The 17,503-nt window shown below is 44.6% G+C and overlaps 1 protein-coding gene across 2 annotated transcripts in view; it reads left to right on the plus strand.

Annotated features, from left to right (window-relative positions):
* The first annotated feature begins 5,113 nt into the window (after window positions 1–5,113).
* The window catches only part of PBX2 (PBX homeobox 2), a 248,920-nt gene continuing 236,530 nt past the window's right edge, over window positions 5,114–17,503 (plus strand). The window contains exon 1 of one of the 2 annotated variants that reach the window (XM_078645857.1): window positions 5,114–5,243. The gene's annotated coding sequence lies outside the window, so the exon portion shown is untranslated. Of the gene's footprint in view, window positions 5,244–5,812; window positions 5,869–17,503 lie in introns of those variants that run through there. The other variant, XM_078645856.1, reaches the window with a different exon arrangement.

The following is a 17,503-nucleotide window of genomic DNA, read 5'->3' on the forward strand; positions in this document are numbered from 1 at the left end:
TTTAGCGTTTTAGACATGTCCACTGCTTATCACCAAGTAAATTTGCATCCAGAGTCAAGACCATTAACTTTCTTTGTCACACTGTTAGGGGCTTACCGCTACCACCGTATGCCGTTTGGGTTAGCTTCAGCCTCGGCGGTGTTTTAGAGAGTTATGCAAAACATATTTCAGGGAATGGGTGGAGTTTTATGCTTTCATGATGGCATAATGGCCGTGGGTAGATCTTTTAAAGATCATGATGAATTAATCAGTGAAGTTTTGAAAAGAATTGCTGAACATGGGTTGATTATAAAGAAAGAAAAATGTTAATTGAGAAAAGAACAAATAGACTACCTAGGTCATGAGATATCTACCGATGGCATTAGACCAAAGAAAAGTATAGTAAAAGCAATTATTAGACGCGCCCCAACCATCAGATAGGATTTGTTAAAGTCATTTCTTGGCCTAGCTGAGTACTGTTCAAAGTATGTATCTAACTTCTCGGAAACTGTGGAACCTATGAGAATGTTATTAAAAAAAAGAGTGTCATTTGAATGGAATGTTTCATGTGAGGCGGCATTTGAAAAAATTAAAACATCATTGGTTACTGCACCTACCTTGGCTCATTTTGATGTGTCAAGGAAAACTATATTAACGACTGATGCTAGTAATGTAGGGTTAGGTGCTGTTATGACCCACAGAACAGCAGATGGAGAAAGCGTGATTGGGTTTGCGTCACGACGCTTGCAGGGAGCAGAGAGATCTTACTCTGCTATTGAGAAGGAGGCTTTGGGTTGCTGTTGGGCAATAAATCATTTTAAATTTTATTTATGGGGATTGCCTTTCGTTCTCAAGACATTTCACAAGCCCTTGGTGCACATTTTCAAAGGTGGGAAAGGTCTTGAAGGAAATGTGACTCCACGAATTTCTAGATGGCTATTATCAGTAATGGATTACAATTTTTCAATTGATTTTGTCAGGGGTAACAAGAATGTCATAGCTGATTGTTTGTCGCGCATGCCGGTTGAGGGAGAAGAAGAGGATTCTTCCTTTGTGTCTGAAGTGGAATCTTTATGCATTGTTAATGATTTAGATTTGGCCTTAAGACAGAAAGAGTAGGATGAAGCCTTGAATAATGATAGGGAGTACATGGAGCTTAAGGATGTCGCGATGGCTGGAAAAATGTGATGACTTTGAATGAAGAATTAAAGAAATATTTAAAGGTCAAAGATCAGTTAAGTATTCAAATTAATAAAGTTTTGAGATGCAACCGTATAGTTACACCTAGGATGTTGAGAGGGAAATTAGTCAAACTTGTACACGAAGGACACTTAGGAGAAGCATGTGTAAAAGAAGATTGAGACAGAATTTTTGGTGGCGTGAAATGAATAGGGAGGTAGAAGAGATTGTAAAAGACTGCAAAGCATGTAGTAATAGCGACAAATGTAGAGTGATCCACCAACCTCCACTGGAGTGTGTAAGTGTTCCTGATCGACCCTAGAAGAAGTTAGCGATGGATTTTTTTGGTCCAATTGATAGATTAGGTGTAAGGAGTAGATTTTTTATGGTTTTAGTTGACTACCACAGTAAATGGGTTGTAGTGAAATCTGTAGAATATTACGTCTGACGTAATTGAATTTCTACGGAATGCATTTTTGGAAGAAGGAATACCTAAATGCTTAGTTACGGACAATGGGGTTCAACTTGTTTCCACTGTGATGGCAAGGTTTCTTACAGGATTGGGCATTAAGCATGAAAGGGTGGCGCTATTCAGACCACAGCAAATAGATTGGTTGAACGAGTTAATCGCATCATAATGGACTATTCAATTGTCTTTGAGTAATGGTTTAAGGTGGAATGAGGAATTAGACAAAATGATGTGGGCTCACAGAGTGACTCCCCACTCTGTCACAAGTGTCACCTTTTGTGGCTTTGAAAGGAAGAGAACCGGCAACCAAAGAATCTCCTGTGTGGCTGCAAAAGAAAGATCAGGTCTGGGTAGATCAAAGGCAAATTGCAAAAAGAGTTAAGGAGTTCCAAGAAAGGAATAAGAATGATTATGACAGAAAAAAAGGGGGGAAGGATGTCAAAATTACTATTGGTGACTGGGTGGTTACTAAAAAAATGGGATTTGTAAGAAAAGGAGAAAGTCAATTTTCCAGACCACAAAGAGTAATAAAAGTAATGAGCTCAGTGGTAACTCTTGATGATGGAAAAAAAATGGAGCATTGGTAACTTATGCAAAATTGATGTTCCAAATTCCATTGAGTGATTATTTTGTTATTATTTATTATAACATTGGATGTTCTATTTCCTGATATGAATTTTGACATGTATAGTTATTGATGTTTTATTGTAATTCCTTGTAAGGGGGGGGGGAGATGTGTGGAGATTTCATCCTTTCATTGTAGAACTCAGTGATGCCATAGAATGACATCACTGAGAGATTTTGTGAAGACAGTCAGTTGAAGAAGCTAGAGGTCGCTGTACATATATGAAGATGTACTCTCATGAATAAAGGCTTTCATTTATTTACCACTGTCTCTGTGGTTACTACATCTACCTCTTGCCCTTATTCTTCAAGTCGCGTTTTCAATCACTGAGAAATACGTGCTTGTGTACTGTGACCATAAATTCCTTCAGGCTTACACATGTTTTCCTTTCATGAAGACCTTTTTGATCAGGCACTCTATTTTCCAGGGAACCCTTCACCTATCTTGCATCATTGCGGAACTTAGGCCTGCACTGTTCTTTCACCACGTTTAACTCTGTGACGTTCCCTGCTGATGCCTGCGGTGGCGCAACTTCTTCACTTTTCGTTTCCTCTCTAACAAGCGTTAGGTCCTTGGAGCTCCAGATCGTCTTTAAATTAATGAAGGCAGCTATTGCTTTGACGATTCTTGCCTTAGCATTTGAGTCTGTGCTGACACTGCCCAGCTAGGTGAAGGCCTCAACCTCTTACCGTGCATCGCCTGCAAGAGTAACTACAGTTGTGCTGGCCGTGTTAACCTTCAGAAACTTCGGTTTTTTCCTCTGTGGATTTTGAGCCCAAGTTGTGCTGATGTGGCTGCCACATTATCAGTCTTCTCTTACATCTGCGGGTGGGAATAGGAGAGTAGGGGCAGGTCTTCAAAGTCCATGTCATTTCACTACCATCCATCCCAGCTAATAATTCACTTTCTCACAACAAGCCTTTTCAGATGAGGGCCTTTGTTCCAAAGAATTAGGGGCCACAAAGTTGGTCTATGTAATGGAAAGAATCAACCTCCAATTCCCTCAGTGATGTTAGGGGACCCCTTTACTGCTATATAAATATAGATAACCTCTGGCACTAATGAGTCGAAGGTTAGGTGAAGACGGTATGCATTGTAGGTATAAACAAACAAATATGCCTGCTTCATGTTGTGGAGAAGAGTAAAGAAAGTCCTTGATTTTTTAACACTGGTGTAGGATTCAATGCTTTCAGGAGCTCCTCTAGTTTAACACTGTGCTGAATTAGGCCACACCCAGGATCACATTTTTTCACAAGTTGTGGAGCAGATCATGCTTAACCCTTGAGGAGGAGGAAATAAATCATGGATCCTAAATACACATGAGTACAAATGGATGAACAGTGTCAGATCTGTTGAACTTACTCAATGAATACAAGGAATGGAGTTAAGTGACTATCCGCACCAGATTGGCATACATGTGTAGACTGTGTAACAATCATAAATAGACAATGAAGGAGATATCATCTCTATTTTAGAAGACTATGACACCTCTAGAAACTGAAATAGCACTTAACTCCCCATGAGCTATCTTCAATGATTACTAAAAGCAGGGATGTGGAATTCCTATAGCTCGACGACCAGGATATATTGTTTGGGGTCATGGGCAACAAGTTTTAATGTGTATTTTGTCCTTGGGCAAGTAGGCCCAACCCCCTGCAGCACAAACTCTTTAGCTGACAGTTTGCAGTACCACATTAAGGGTCAGGGAAGGGCACTGCCTGCAGTTAAGTTAATATGTGTGTGCATATGTTAATGCTGTTCAAATTTGTATTTATGGTTCATTATTTTAAAGCCTTTATTATTAGGGTGAGCACTCTAAGTAAATGTAAATTCTGACTGCACTACTGACAGTGGTTCCAGTATAAATATAGGTACACACAGTTTCAAAGTTTAGCCAAATGAGGCCCTACAAAATGCTGCCAGAATGCAAATATTTGCAGAAGCAAGAAAGCAAGATTATGGATTATTTGCTCTCAATTTAAAATGTTCCTAAAAAATGAAAGTAGGGAAAAAAACATTTAGCTAAACTACTGTAACATTTCAGGTACCATTTCTTTGCAGCATCATTTAGTAAAATGTGTTGATGCAGCTGGTATTTCTCAAAAATATTCATATTGGACAATCAATGTAACCAGTTTCAATAAGATTATGGGAAACATAAAAATAAACAAGCATTGGCAAAGACTTTAGGTCCGAAATTGGTGGTCAGCTTTTTAGGTCTCGTAGACCTATTGCAGCTGAGTTGCCTGTGAAGCGACATACACAGGTGCACGAGCAGCGACAGACAGGTGCACGAGCGTCGATATCCCAGCGTGGGCGCGCACGCCCAGCCCAGCCCCCGGAGCCGTGCACATCTCCGATCTCAGTCAGCCATGCCTCTCTCAGTTCTCAGGTGCGCGCACACACACACACTCTGCATACACACACGCAGGCACACACACACTGCATACACACACCCTCACACCCCCCCACCTACTCACGGGCTCACGCGCACACACACACACACAGTCACACACGCGCATCCACACACTCGAAGTGCCCAGCTCCTGTCTCGCTAGCCTGATGCACCAAAAACACAGTATTTACACGTCCCCCCCCCCTACTCACCGGGCTGACTCAGGAGTTCTGCTCTCGAGGCCGGTCTTTCCTCCTCAGGTGTGCAGGGTTAGCGGCTCAGGCTCGGCAACAGCAGGCGACGCAGAAGGTGATGACGAGCTCCCTAGACGTCCGATGTGCATGCTCACGGCACACGGAAACGCGCACAGCGTGACTTGCTCCCGTACAGCCGAGGTGCATGCTCACGTCGTTATCCTTCGCTTGTTTCTGCTTGTATTTATTTCATTTCGCGGCCGCCAATGCTTGTGCGGCCGCCAATGCTTGTTACCTGAAATCAGGAGAGAGCCCGCCGCAGCAGAGCCGTCCCGCTGAAAGCTCCAGCCAGCGTAGGACGCTCCCTCCGCAGCTGAGTGTCTCAGGCATTTCGAGCAGCAGGTGAATCCAGCTCTGATTTAATCACCCTTGTTTATTGTTAGTGCTTAGTCGAGTAAACGGCCGCCCAGTGCTCCTGTTGAGCAGAGGGCGCCCTCGGGCCAAATTTGTGCCGGTGCTTAGCATCGGCACTTATTTATCAGGGCCGGGTCTATGCGTCTGCTAGAGACAGTATTATTACCATATATATTATGTATACGTATAACTCATATATATATATATATATTAACTCACTAACTCGGCGCAGAGTGTTGTTTTTGATTGCTCCCAAGTCCGACTCTGCTCAAGTGTCACGGTGAGGAAGAGTGTTGCGGCGGCTGAGAGAGCGTGAGCCATTGATATTGTGACAAGCCTCGGCCCTTCACTGTTGCTGTTGCAGGTGGGCGGAACATTGAGATCCCGGAATTGGGCTGGATTTGGTTGTTAGGGGGTAGGGGCTGTGCGGCAACGTGCGCATATTTTTTTTTAGATTGCCACGCCCCTGCACAATCGCAGTCATCGTTATTCAAGGCAGCGAGCACGACGACGTAGAGGGCAGGCGGCAGACAGTAGCACCAGGCCCAGGCCAGTTTGTTAATACAAGCTCTTAGGCAGTGTGCTCGCCCCCGGCCCAGTCCAACACATAACTGTAAGTAGCAGTGTATTCATTTTATAGTAAGCAGTAGTAGCCATAAACGCTTCGTTGTTACTGTTCGCCACTCCGCCCCAGCCTGTGGCATAGCTTGCGCTGACAAATCTGTGTAAGGGGTTGTTGTTGAACTTCCTGACACTGTTTTAAATGACAATTTTCTTGCGCCATTACATAAACATTATTTGCTGGCGTCTGGCGCTAGTTCATGTACTGCAATCAGATTGGACGATCATCAGTAAATAAAGAGCAGTCACTGAAATGCGGTCGTATTCTGCTCCCTCAGTGCTGCTCCAAAATAAATAGACAAACTGAGTCCACTGTACACCCCACTGAATTTGTTCTGAATTGCCCTGGGCCCTAGCACACAAAACGGCAAAATGTATTATGTACTCCACTCACTACGATTCAAGGGGCACCAGAGTTAACTCAGAATGTGGTTTTTCTGACCGTGTATGTCTCCCTCTATATTTGGTTCACCATCAGTTCTTGCAGTTATTGTACGACGTGACCATCCATGTGAGTAAAGATTAAGTTCCCGTAGTGAAACCATGCCATAATTAAATAGTAGTATAACCGCTGAATTTAAGTTAATGTGTCTTCTGTGAAGCTGCTCTCATCTATTTCCTCTTATGAGCCTCCGTCAGCCTCCAATTAATATTCATTCGGTTACCAATTCTACCATACCAATGACATGCTACCGAGTACCAGATACAAAGACTGATTAATTTGTTATGCTTTCAGTCCACAAAAGGTGCCAAACTGTGTGTAACTGGCTCCATAAACCTTTTCATTTGTATATAGGATTTGGGGTGGCCCTGTTAGATATACTGAGCATCAGAATGACATTTTCCGGACTACGTGCTTGTTTTAAAGCTGCTCCTCTGCCTTTGGTCTTACAGCAGGGGCGAAGGTTTGAGGAGTTCAGGAGTATTTCAATGGACTAGAAGTCAGTCACCTATCAGTACCACAGACAAATAAAGTGCCTCATGTATCCTTCCACTTTCAGTTCCCGGGCAAAGAATCATGAGAGCAAGCAGGGGAGGATATGGGCCCAGTCCCAAAGGAGACCTGGGTCCTAATGCCACAGCTGGCTGAAGGGGTGCGCTTTCTCCATTCTTGCCGACCGGACAGGACTTCAAACTCAATATTATGAGCCCTCCACCTAACTTCATATAATCCGCAACTCCAAGATTACACACGAAGCCTCCGAGTCCTTTCCGCACCGTATTGACAGTGTATGTATGTCACATGTTGTGAGCCACCCAAGAAACTATGTGAACCAAGACACCAGGCCTTTGGTCTAAAACACAATTTTACTACAAAATACCCACTCACATTGGTCAGACTCTCTCTTTCATCGGCACAATGAGCAACCCTCCTAAATAGACTGATACACCTGTCACCTATGAAACATCCACCTCACTCACTTGACTGATACTAGCATACCACTAGCCTTAAATGCCTGCCTTAATAATGGTCGAAGACCTCTTCACTCAGCTGCACTCTTGTTAACTTTAACTGGTCTCTTAGACTACTTTCTTTTAGCCTGAGAGACCCTCAAATGAATGGGCTGAAACTTTCCTCTCACTGGACTGAGAGACCCTCCACCTCAGTACATAGATACCCTACCTCACTTGACTGAAACTGCTATGGAGACCGCACATTAGTGAAATAAATTGACCAGCTAACTAAAGTAGCTGTTCCACTTTTCACAATGCAATGGCAACATGGCCTGTTGTTACTGCACCTGCCTGGAGAGGGTATGTCTGGGCATTCACGGTACCTCCTTTTCTCCCCTTTCAAGGGGTGGCCACAGTCAGTGCACCAACTCATATGAGGCACACAGTGTGGCCCCTGCCTGCTTCTTTGCCCTGCGCTGATGTCTCTATGCGGTTGCGTAGAGAGGGTGCACTGAGAAAAAAGGTTTTCCTCATTTGCATGGAGCTACTTGGAGGCATTTCTTTAGGTTTCTGTAGAATGGCATGGTCTTGGAGGCTTTAGCAGGTGAGTGTAGTTTGGCATCAAACGACAGCCACTGGCCGGCCACAGACGAATAATTAGTTCTCTGCATTTACCTAAGCATGCCTGGGGCCCATACCATAGACCGACTGATTGAGGTCCCTGCATGCACTGCCTTGGAACACCTTTAGCTCCAGTTTAGAATATCATATTACCATTGGGCAAAATACTAACCGCTTTATTAACCTTCTGTGTATTATCAATACCACTTAATAAAGGGTTGCCCTCTATCCCTTATAGGCCTTTGAGTTGGGCCTTTAACCCAGGTAGTGGGCCTTTAACAGCAGGTATAGACATTGGTAGCAGGATACAGTCTCTGGTGCAGGAAGCAGCTTGGTTCCCTCGCAGGCTGAGGCTGGATGAGTAAATGAGGAACAGCCAGGTCTGGAAGGAAGTGTTCTTCTCTTGGCAGCAGGGCTAACAGTGAAGAGTTTCATTTGCCAGGTAGTGAAGTCCTTCTGCTCTTGTTGCAGTGCAGTGCACCCTTCACCCAGTGACACTGATACCCGCCGCATAGCTGCCAAGGTTTCAGATTGCTATAAGTGCCATTTTCATAATTTTAGTCAATGCAGTGTCATTATGAGTGACATCTCAACAACTATGAATGACACTTTCTAGTTAGTAAAATCAAGCAATGAAGACAAGAGATTAGAAACCTATAAATATTAGACATTGAACCCATTTGTGCATCGAGATTGTCTAAATCATACGTTTTGAGCTGAATCCACACCATTTATTATAGCATCCGCTACATTATGCTCCCAAACAGGGCGTTACAGGTCTGTGATTATTCAAAACCTTTGAGCGATGATTCTAATTTGTAGGCCAAGGTTATGGTGAAAATGTACTCTATTTTGCTCCGTAGAAAAATATTCCTCTAGTGTGATCAAAACCTTACCATGAGGAAGGCTCCCTTGCTGAAATTCAGATCGGGGTATTACATCTGACTTTTAGCGGTGCCAGTTGAGGATGTGGGTGGAGCTACTAGAGAAAGTGTGTGGAGCCAGTGGAGGAAGTGGGTGGAGCTGGAAAAAAGTAGGTGTGGCCCGACAAACATTTGAGCACCTGCACTTCATATTTTACAAATTAAGCACTGTCTCCTAGTATCATCAATGGGTTAAATGAATGCAGTTCAGTGTGGTAGTCCACATCACCACACTGAAATGCATTGTCACACATTGATAGCGCCTCAGCTGTCTGCCGGATCTCTGCTATTTAGCACCTACAAACTTCGCAAAGCTTAGCTGGCAGCGTGCAGTACTTGCAGCAGGCTTGGGGGCTGGCTACAAAGTTTTACCCGACACCGCGGACATTTCACTGACACCAAGGCAGTTTCGAGGGAGTCTTCACTCATGTTTTCATTGGCCCAATCACCAGCAGCATAGGTGGACCCAGCCAGCTGCCCATGCAGCAAGCAGCAGTTTGGTAGCCAGCGGGGGTCTGCAGCTGCAGGCAGCCTGCACAATGCGACCAGCCATTAAATTAGATTTGGACCGCAGACACTGCTGGAGAGTGTGGTTGTGTGCTGGAGCGCTGCTATTTAGCACCTCCACGGACTGGGCAAAGCTTTACTGGCAAAGCACGGTCCATGCACTGATTGCAACCCCTTCTTGTACAGTTTGGCAAAAGATCCCTGTGCCATTCATACTGCTTCATATAGCATGCGTCAAAAGCCTTGCCGGTAAATCCCCTCTGTGCGCCTGACACACGATCTTGCTTCTGAGCCTCCCCTTTACCCCGTTTGCCAGTTCGTCTACCCTTGAAAAGCAGAGCAGGTCATGGATTTACTACCACCAGGACGCAGTTTATTGTGCTAATGTGCGACCATGCCGATCCTTTTCCGACTGTCACACAGGCATGGCTTGTTTGTCCCGCTTCTTTCGAAAAACGACAGCAATCGCACATTTATTTCTTTTGACTGTATTTTCTTGGTGCGATTTACCGATGTTGAGTTCCAGCGTTCCTCAGCCTTCACTCGTTTTTTAAAAAAGACCTTCACACTTGAGCGAACAAGGACGCTTTGGAAGTTTTGATGGGAAAAGCCAACCTGCTGCCTTATTAACCCAGATCCTCCGCTGATGTGACGTTCTGCCATTTACCTGGCCTCCCAGTTTGTATCTCAGTGCAGGCAGAATCCAAAGGTTCTCACCAAGTATTAGTATTCCGTGTTTGTCTGTTGTGCACAAAATCGGCCTAGGTGCAAGTATTTTTAACTCCGAAACTGCATTGTTTTTTTTTAAAAAAAATGCTAATTTGCTTGCGTAAACAGAAGTTACGTTCGCTTGTTCTAGTATGTGGAGTATAACTTATTTTGGAATGCCAGTTTTGCCTTTAGCAATTCAGTGTTAGTGGATAGCTTGTGGTGGCCGTTTCCCTATAGAACTGATTTTGATTCCCGAACTTAATGCATTGTTTTTCTCCGTTTGTGGCCAGATTAAGCGCAGCTGCAAATAACTTGTTTTGAGATTTAGTAACATACTATAAAACTATATAACAACCGAATGACAGGTGGGGAGACAGTTTCATTAGTACCAGGGCTTTAAGTGTGCCTCCCCCCTCCCAGTGTACTTTTATTTTTTACATTCAAGTCTGTTTTTTCCCTGGTTTTTCTGCCATTCTGCCCTCTGTTAGACTCGTTTTTGTGCCTTTCTGCCCTCTGTTAGACTCCTTTTTTGTGCCTTTGTGCCCTCTGTTAGGCTCGGTTTTTGTGCCTTTCTGCCCTCTGTTAGACTCGTTTTTCCCTTGTTTATCTGACCTTCTGCCCTCTGTTAAGACTCGTTTTTTGTGCCTTTCTGCCCTCTGCATCACCACATTATCACTCAGCGCTACCCCAGTATCACTCGGCACCATCACATTATCACTCGGCACCATCACATTATCACTCTGCACCACCACAGCACCACTCTGCACCACCACAGCACCACTCTGCACCACCACAGCACCACTAAGCACCACCACATTATCACTCAGCACCGCCCCATTATCATTCAGCACCACCACAGCACCACCCAGCACCACCACAGCACCACCCAGCACCACCACAGCACCACCCAGCACCACCACGCACCACCATGCACCACCACATTATCACTCAGCACCACCACGTTATCACTCAGCACCACTCAGCACCACCACATTATCACTCTGCACCGCCACATTATCATTCAGCACCACCACAGCACCACTCAGCACCACCCAGCACCACCAAGCACCACCACAGCACCACTCAGCACCACCACAACACTCAGCAGCACCACTCAGCACCACCACATTATCACTCAGCACCACCACATTATCAATCAGCACCACCACAGCACCACTCAGCACCACCACATTATCACTGGGCACCACCACATTATCATTCAGCACAACCACAGCACCACTCAGCACCACCACAGCACCACCACATTATCACTCGGCACCGCCCCATTATCATTCAGCACCACCACAGCAGCACCACCACAGCACCACCACGGCACCACTCAGCACCACCACAACACTCAGCAGCACCACTCAGCACCACCACATTATCACTCAGCACCACCACATTATCACTCAGCACCACCACATTATCACTCAGCACCACCACAGCACCACTCTGCACCACCACAGCATCATTCCGCACCACCACAGCATCATTCCGCACCACCACAGCATCATTCCGCACCACCACAGCATCACTCAGCACCACCACAGCATCACTCAGCACAACCACAGCATCACTCAGCACAACCACAGCATCACTCAGCGCAACCACAGCATCACTCAGCGCAACCACAGCATCACTCAGCGCAACCACAGCATCACTCAGCGCATCCACAGCATCACTCAGCGCATCCACAGCATCACTCGGCGCATCCACAGCATCACTCAGCGCAACCACAGCATCACTCAGCACAACCACAGCATCACTCAGCGCAACCACAGCATCACTCAGCGCAACCACAGCATCACTCAGCGCAACCACAGCATCACTCAGCGCAACCACAGCATCACTCAGCGCAACCACAGCATCACTCAGCACCACCACAGCACCACTCAGCACCACCACAGCACCACTCAGCACCACCACAGCACCACTCAGCACCACCACAGCATCACTTGTTCTAATATGTTCTCTCAATGTTTAAAGCTTTATTACAAATGACACAAAAAAATGTTAAATAATGCTATTGGTGTCACATTTGCAAATTCTATAAATATTGGCATTTACAATAACAAAATTAATACATCTGCTATTATAAAAACATAAACATAACTTAAAAAATTATTAGATTTACAAGACCAATAGCTCCAACTTTTCTAATGCGAGACCTATTGCATTTCCAATGCTTGTATAATGTAGTGTTAGGTTACCGGTAGCTTACGGCGGACGTATTTTATGTTCTGATGTATAGGCACGGTCTCTTTTTCGTGATTATTTAACCTGTTTACATATTGAAATCAGGAATATGTTACAGTTATTAACTGTGCAGGCAACACCACGTGTGTTCAGATTTGCACATTAAAAGCAGAGGCGAGGCTGCTGACTTTCAGCGTGCAACTGCCCGGCGTTAACAGCAAGAATCTGAGAGGATGTGGTCCGTCGGCATAAACGCCTGACGCTGGTGCTGGAAACCAGGTTTCGAGCCTCAAGGTCGCGTCCACATCCTGTGATTTTGGGCAAATCAATTAATCTCCTCGTGCCCGAATGTGTAATGTAAATACGGTGCTCATGTAAAGCGCTCCAACGAGAGAGATTAAGCTATTGGCATTGTAAATGACATTTCCATTTATTTATCTGTTTTTAAAACCAACACATAAATAAAAAGTTTGTCATTTACAATGCCAATAGCTCTAACTTTGGCAAAGGCGAGACCGTTGCATTGTAAATGCTTGTTAGTTTTGGCAATGTGTGACTTGTTTTGGCATGGTTTTTGTAAAACCTTATTGATGTGAGAGCTGCCGGGCCCTCACCATTATAACAAATATTGGCAAAAGCAAAAATTGTTTTGGTCTCAAAAAGCACACTGCCACATTAGTTATAGCCACTGAACAAAACTAGTTTGAGTGCTGATATGCTCCTTGTCAAAGAGCAGAATGCTGTCACTCACAGTGAAACCAGCAGATAAGAGAGAGAATTTTAATAAACCCAAAAGGTCATGGTTAACGCCAGACCAAATTAGGGGTCCAATTATTAAAGAAAGGCTCAAAAGTGCACCCGTGGTATATGTCCTTGCATTAAGTGCAGCTATATGTACATTCACAAGAATTTACAGAAGTAGAGCAAGAAATTGTGCTCCTAGAAAATATTTGTGAACTACATTTTAGCATTAGCAAATATGCATGTGTAGATTTGCTCATGAGAAAACCTGGAAGAAGGTTTACGCCTGCCATTATCAGGAGAAAATTTCCAACATTTCTCAGTACTAGAAAAGAGTAGAGAAGAGTTGTTGACAACCCTTTAAACATGTAAGTTAGTAGGTTTGCACAGACTCAAAAGGCATTCCAACCCTGGAACTATTGCTTACCACTACCTTCAGTCCCAGTATGTAGATCTGCCGAAACGTGACAATATAAAGGGATTGCTAGTATTCAAACACTACTATGATATGAGCCCTGGCATAGTCAGAGAGATTATATAAGCTCTCTTATATAATGAGATTGCTGCCATAATGTGTTGCCGCACTACATGGCACCAAAGGGACAAGTGGATTTTGTTACAGGAAAAGTATTTATGAAGCAACCTGCCCCTTGGATAAGTAGATATTTTAAAAAATTCCACACCCCTGCTAAAAGACAAGTTGTTTCAAGGTCTAACAATGTGTTTCAAAGCTAGAGTTCATTGACAATCCAATCAGAAGTTTAATGGCTTTTATTGTGAAGTTTATCTAATTTGTCCTTTAAAAAAAAAACAGTTATCATGACATTTTTTGCTGAAACTACATAACCCACATTTTCTTTTTCATTATAAAACCAAGAGGGGTACTAGCTTTGATTATGAGACTGAATTACTTTGCGCATCAGAACTTCAATACTTAATAAGTCTTTGGCCCTGATTCAGTGACTTACATGACTGAATACGGTGGGGAAACACATGATGGCCTTATTGTGATTTGAAAGAAAAAATTATATAATAAACGTATTAATAAAAGCCATCAAAAGTCTGATTTGCTATTCAATTAACTATAGCTTTGAAGCACATTCATGGACCTCAAATCAACTATATAACCGTGATCTCCTTATCTGTCAGTTCTAGTTGAGTAGAATACTTACAGGGTCCTTGTGCCAGAAAATGGGTTAGGGTTGCTTGTGAGTTTCTCTTTTTTAATATTTCAAGCTGTTTTTCTAGCCTTTTTAACATCAAAAAGTTTTTGGGGGTTTCTATAGATAGCATATTATAGATATGCTTACATATCATAGCATAGATAATCCCCTTCCTTTAACAAAAATGATCTATGATTTTGATAGTCTTTCTTCAGTCTTTTGCAAAGTTTTTCTCCACCTGCTTTAATTTTTGAATGTTTGGGGGCTACTGCTCATTTTCCTTACTAGACTGTACGATTATTATGAGACTTTCTTTCCTCCCTTAGAATGCTGTCAGGATGTTACTATGAGTTATGATTCAGTGTGTACTTTTTCCTTTGGACCTCTGTGCTGTGCTGGGCTGTTCGTCACCACTCTACTCCCCGCCGGACCCGCTTCGCGGGTCCCGCATCGTCGAGGGAGCCAGCGGGGGACTTGCTATCTTTGTGTGGCGGCTGGGGAGGCTTGGGGCTTCTGAACAGGGCTGCGAGTGAAACTGCAGGGACTCTATATCCCAGGAGTCCCTGCCTGGCCAATTGTTAACACCTGGCCCGCTCTCCCTGCTTGCCCCGCCCCCAGCGTACCACGGTCCCTTATCATCAGCACTAACTACCGCTGCGCGGGAGCGTCCCGGGAGAAGCCCGGGACAAGGGCGGGCCCTCTGAGGCCCTCCGAGGACTGCAGAGACTGGACTGGGCCAGGTCCCTTGATGGACTCGTTATTCAAAGTTCGCCCAATAGCAAGTATTTCGCTATAATTTTGTTTTGGACCTTTTATAGCTTGTTTTATACTTGCTGTGTTAGTCGGTACTCATTGTGGCGCTAGCAACGCCGAGTTTCTTGTTTACTCGCTCCTATCTGGTTAGCAGCCTGACTGTGTTTCTTATTGCCTGCCGCCTTTCTTTTAAAGGCCATGTCTTCCCGCGAAACCCGTAGCCAGGCTGCGGCAGGTGGAAAAAATAAAACCAAAAAATTAACAGGCACACTGGACAATTTTATCCTCCGTACTAACTACCTAATTGATCAGGGAATAGTCCTCATGGAAAGAAGGGTTTCACAAGATCTGGCGCATGCTAAAAGGTCGTCATTAGGTAATATAGCCTCTGCAAGTACCCCAACTAAAACCTTGAGCGATTCCGTTCCACTCCCCACTGAGGTTGATGCTGTGATTCACACTACTATTGGGTCCCATTCAACTCTTTTGGACCCATCTCCTATGCCCTCCTTAACACCTCCAACATCGACCTCTTTTGTCAACAACTTAATATCCGTACCAGCCATTATCCACAGTGAGAACATCCACACTGAAAGGGGCATAGTGGAAGGTGCAATTTCAAAATCTAAATACACCCCCCCCAGGTTAATGGAGAACATATAGCCAACCAAGATATATTGGGTTCTTCCAGAGATGTGGCTGGTGCCAGCAGCACCGAGGAGGGGAGGGCTTCCTCGGGATCCATCACAGGGAGAGAAAGGGCCCAGTACGTATCCCACCCTTTACCAATGGGCATCCCAGATGATACAGTTTCAAACAATAGTCTGGTCCGCATCCTTGATAATAGTAGCTTTGAAGATTCTACAGAAGACTTGGAGGACCTGAACGCTCCACTCTTAAGTTCTCTATCCGACCTTATTAGGTCTCTACTTTCGCCCCTGGAGATTAGACTTCAGGGTATAGAACATCAGCTTCAGGCCCTCGTCCAGGAACTAAAACCCCTGGGGAAAACCATGTCCAAAAGGGCCCCAAAGTACCGGCTTCTACTTGTAATCTTCCGCCCTTGGCTAAGATTCAATCCGTAGGGGACAACTCTACCCCTAAGCCCCGTCCTCTTAAAACCCCCACCCACAAGGGCAATAAAGTTTGTTGCAACCAGCCAGCCACCAACGCACCAATGAAACCCCTGGAATTAGCTGGCTCTACCACTTTAGCCCCTAATCCCCCTCCATCTCACTTTGAGAAACCTAAGTTACGACGGAACATCAGTTTACCACCTGACGCCTGTCCCTACGTGATAGTTTTAACATGCGTCCCGGAGCTAGTACCAGCCACTCCTGAACCTTTTTGGGCTCTCAAAAACAAAGTATGCCACTGGTTAGATAGAAATTTCCTTCTCCCCCTAATTTTAATAACAAAATGCTTATGGTTGAGAGAGCTCCATGGGTAGGAGAGAAAAAGAAACGCTTACAGGGAGACTGTGTTGTTGTTACATTTGAAGACCCGCGATTGGTGGAGCATATTTGCTCTGGGTCCACATGCAACAACAACTCCGCAATCACAGTTAAACCTCTGGCATATTTCTATATGTCCCCAGAACATTACGACAATAGATGGAGTTGGCTGAGGGGATCCAACTATGGAAGAGGAGGGATGAGGCACGAGCTCCAAAGGGACCAGAACACTTTTAAATGGGGCGGGGGTGATGACAGAGGTTGGAATACAGTACGAAGAGGAGCAGGGAGGCCCACTATTGGTGGTAACCAGTTTAATGGGGAATGGCATGGTCCTCAGCTCAATTATCCAATCCCCTGTTATAATCGTTTCAGTGGACTGGAGGGAGTTGATTGACTACCATCCCAGCCTTCGGGACGAACTGGAAAGAGGGAGGTGTTAGTCACCCCTGGGGAAGGATCTAAATTTGCCATGGATGGTATAGCTAACCTGGGTACAACTAGTCTTGGTTTAGGAGAAATGGAACCCAGTACTCTAGCTAAAATCAATGAACCATCCATAGCCTCTATTTCCATTAATATCCTGTCATGGAACATAGCGGGATTAAATAAAAACCTTGATAACCCCGATTGGAATGATTTTATTAACACCTTCCACATATGTATGTTCCAAGAAACCTGGTGCCTGTCCCCACAATACAAAAATGGGTACTCAACCTTTTTTATTCCTGCAGTCACGGTGGGGAAAGGTCGCCCATCCGGTGGCCTGCTTATTTGGGTAAAGGTGAACTTGAACTGTGTTGTTACCACCCATAAAATTGATTCTAATGATATTCTGCATATCTCCCTAAAGAGTCAGCCTGGGGGGTATTACTCTTGAACTGTTTTGTGTTTATGCTAGAGGCCTTCAGGGTGGTCTAGTTTTGCCAACAATAGAGTTGCTAGATAGGAGGTTATCAGATCTTCCACCTAGATCTAAAATTTTAGTAGGGGGAGACTTTAACTGTACCTTTGAACCCCTGGATGATGGGGAGGTATTGGGTTTTAACACAGAGGATTGGAGACAGACTATACCCCCCTAGTGCTTGCACCAATTAAGAAATGGACAGCCAGAGCAATTCAGCTGAATGCTCTGACTTTAGAACATAACTTACGGGCTC

The sequence above is a fragment of the Lissotriton helveticus genome, chromosome 5_1 (genome assembly GCF_964261635.1).
Source record: "Lissotriton helveticus chromosome 5_1, aLisHel1.1, whole genome shotgun sequence".
Lineage (NCBI taxonomy): Eukaryota > Metazoa > Chordata > Amphibia > Caudata > Salamandridae > Lissotriton > Lissotriton helveticus.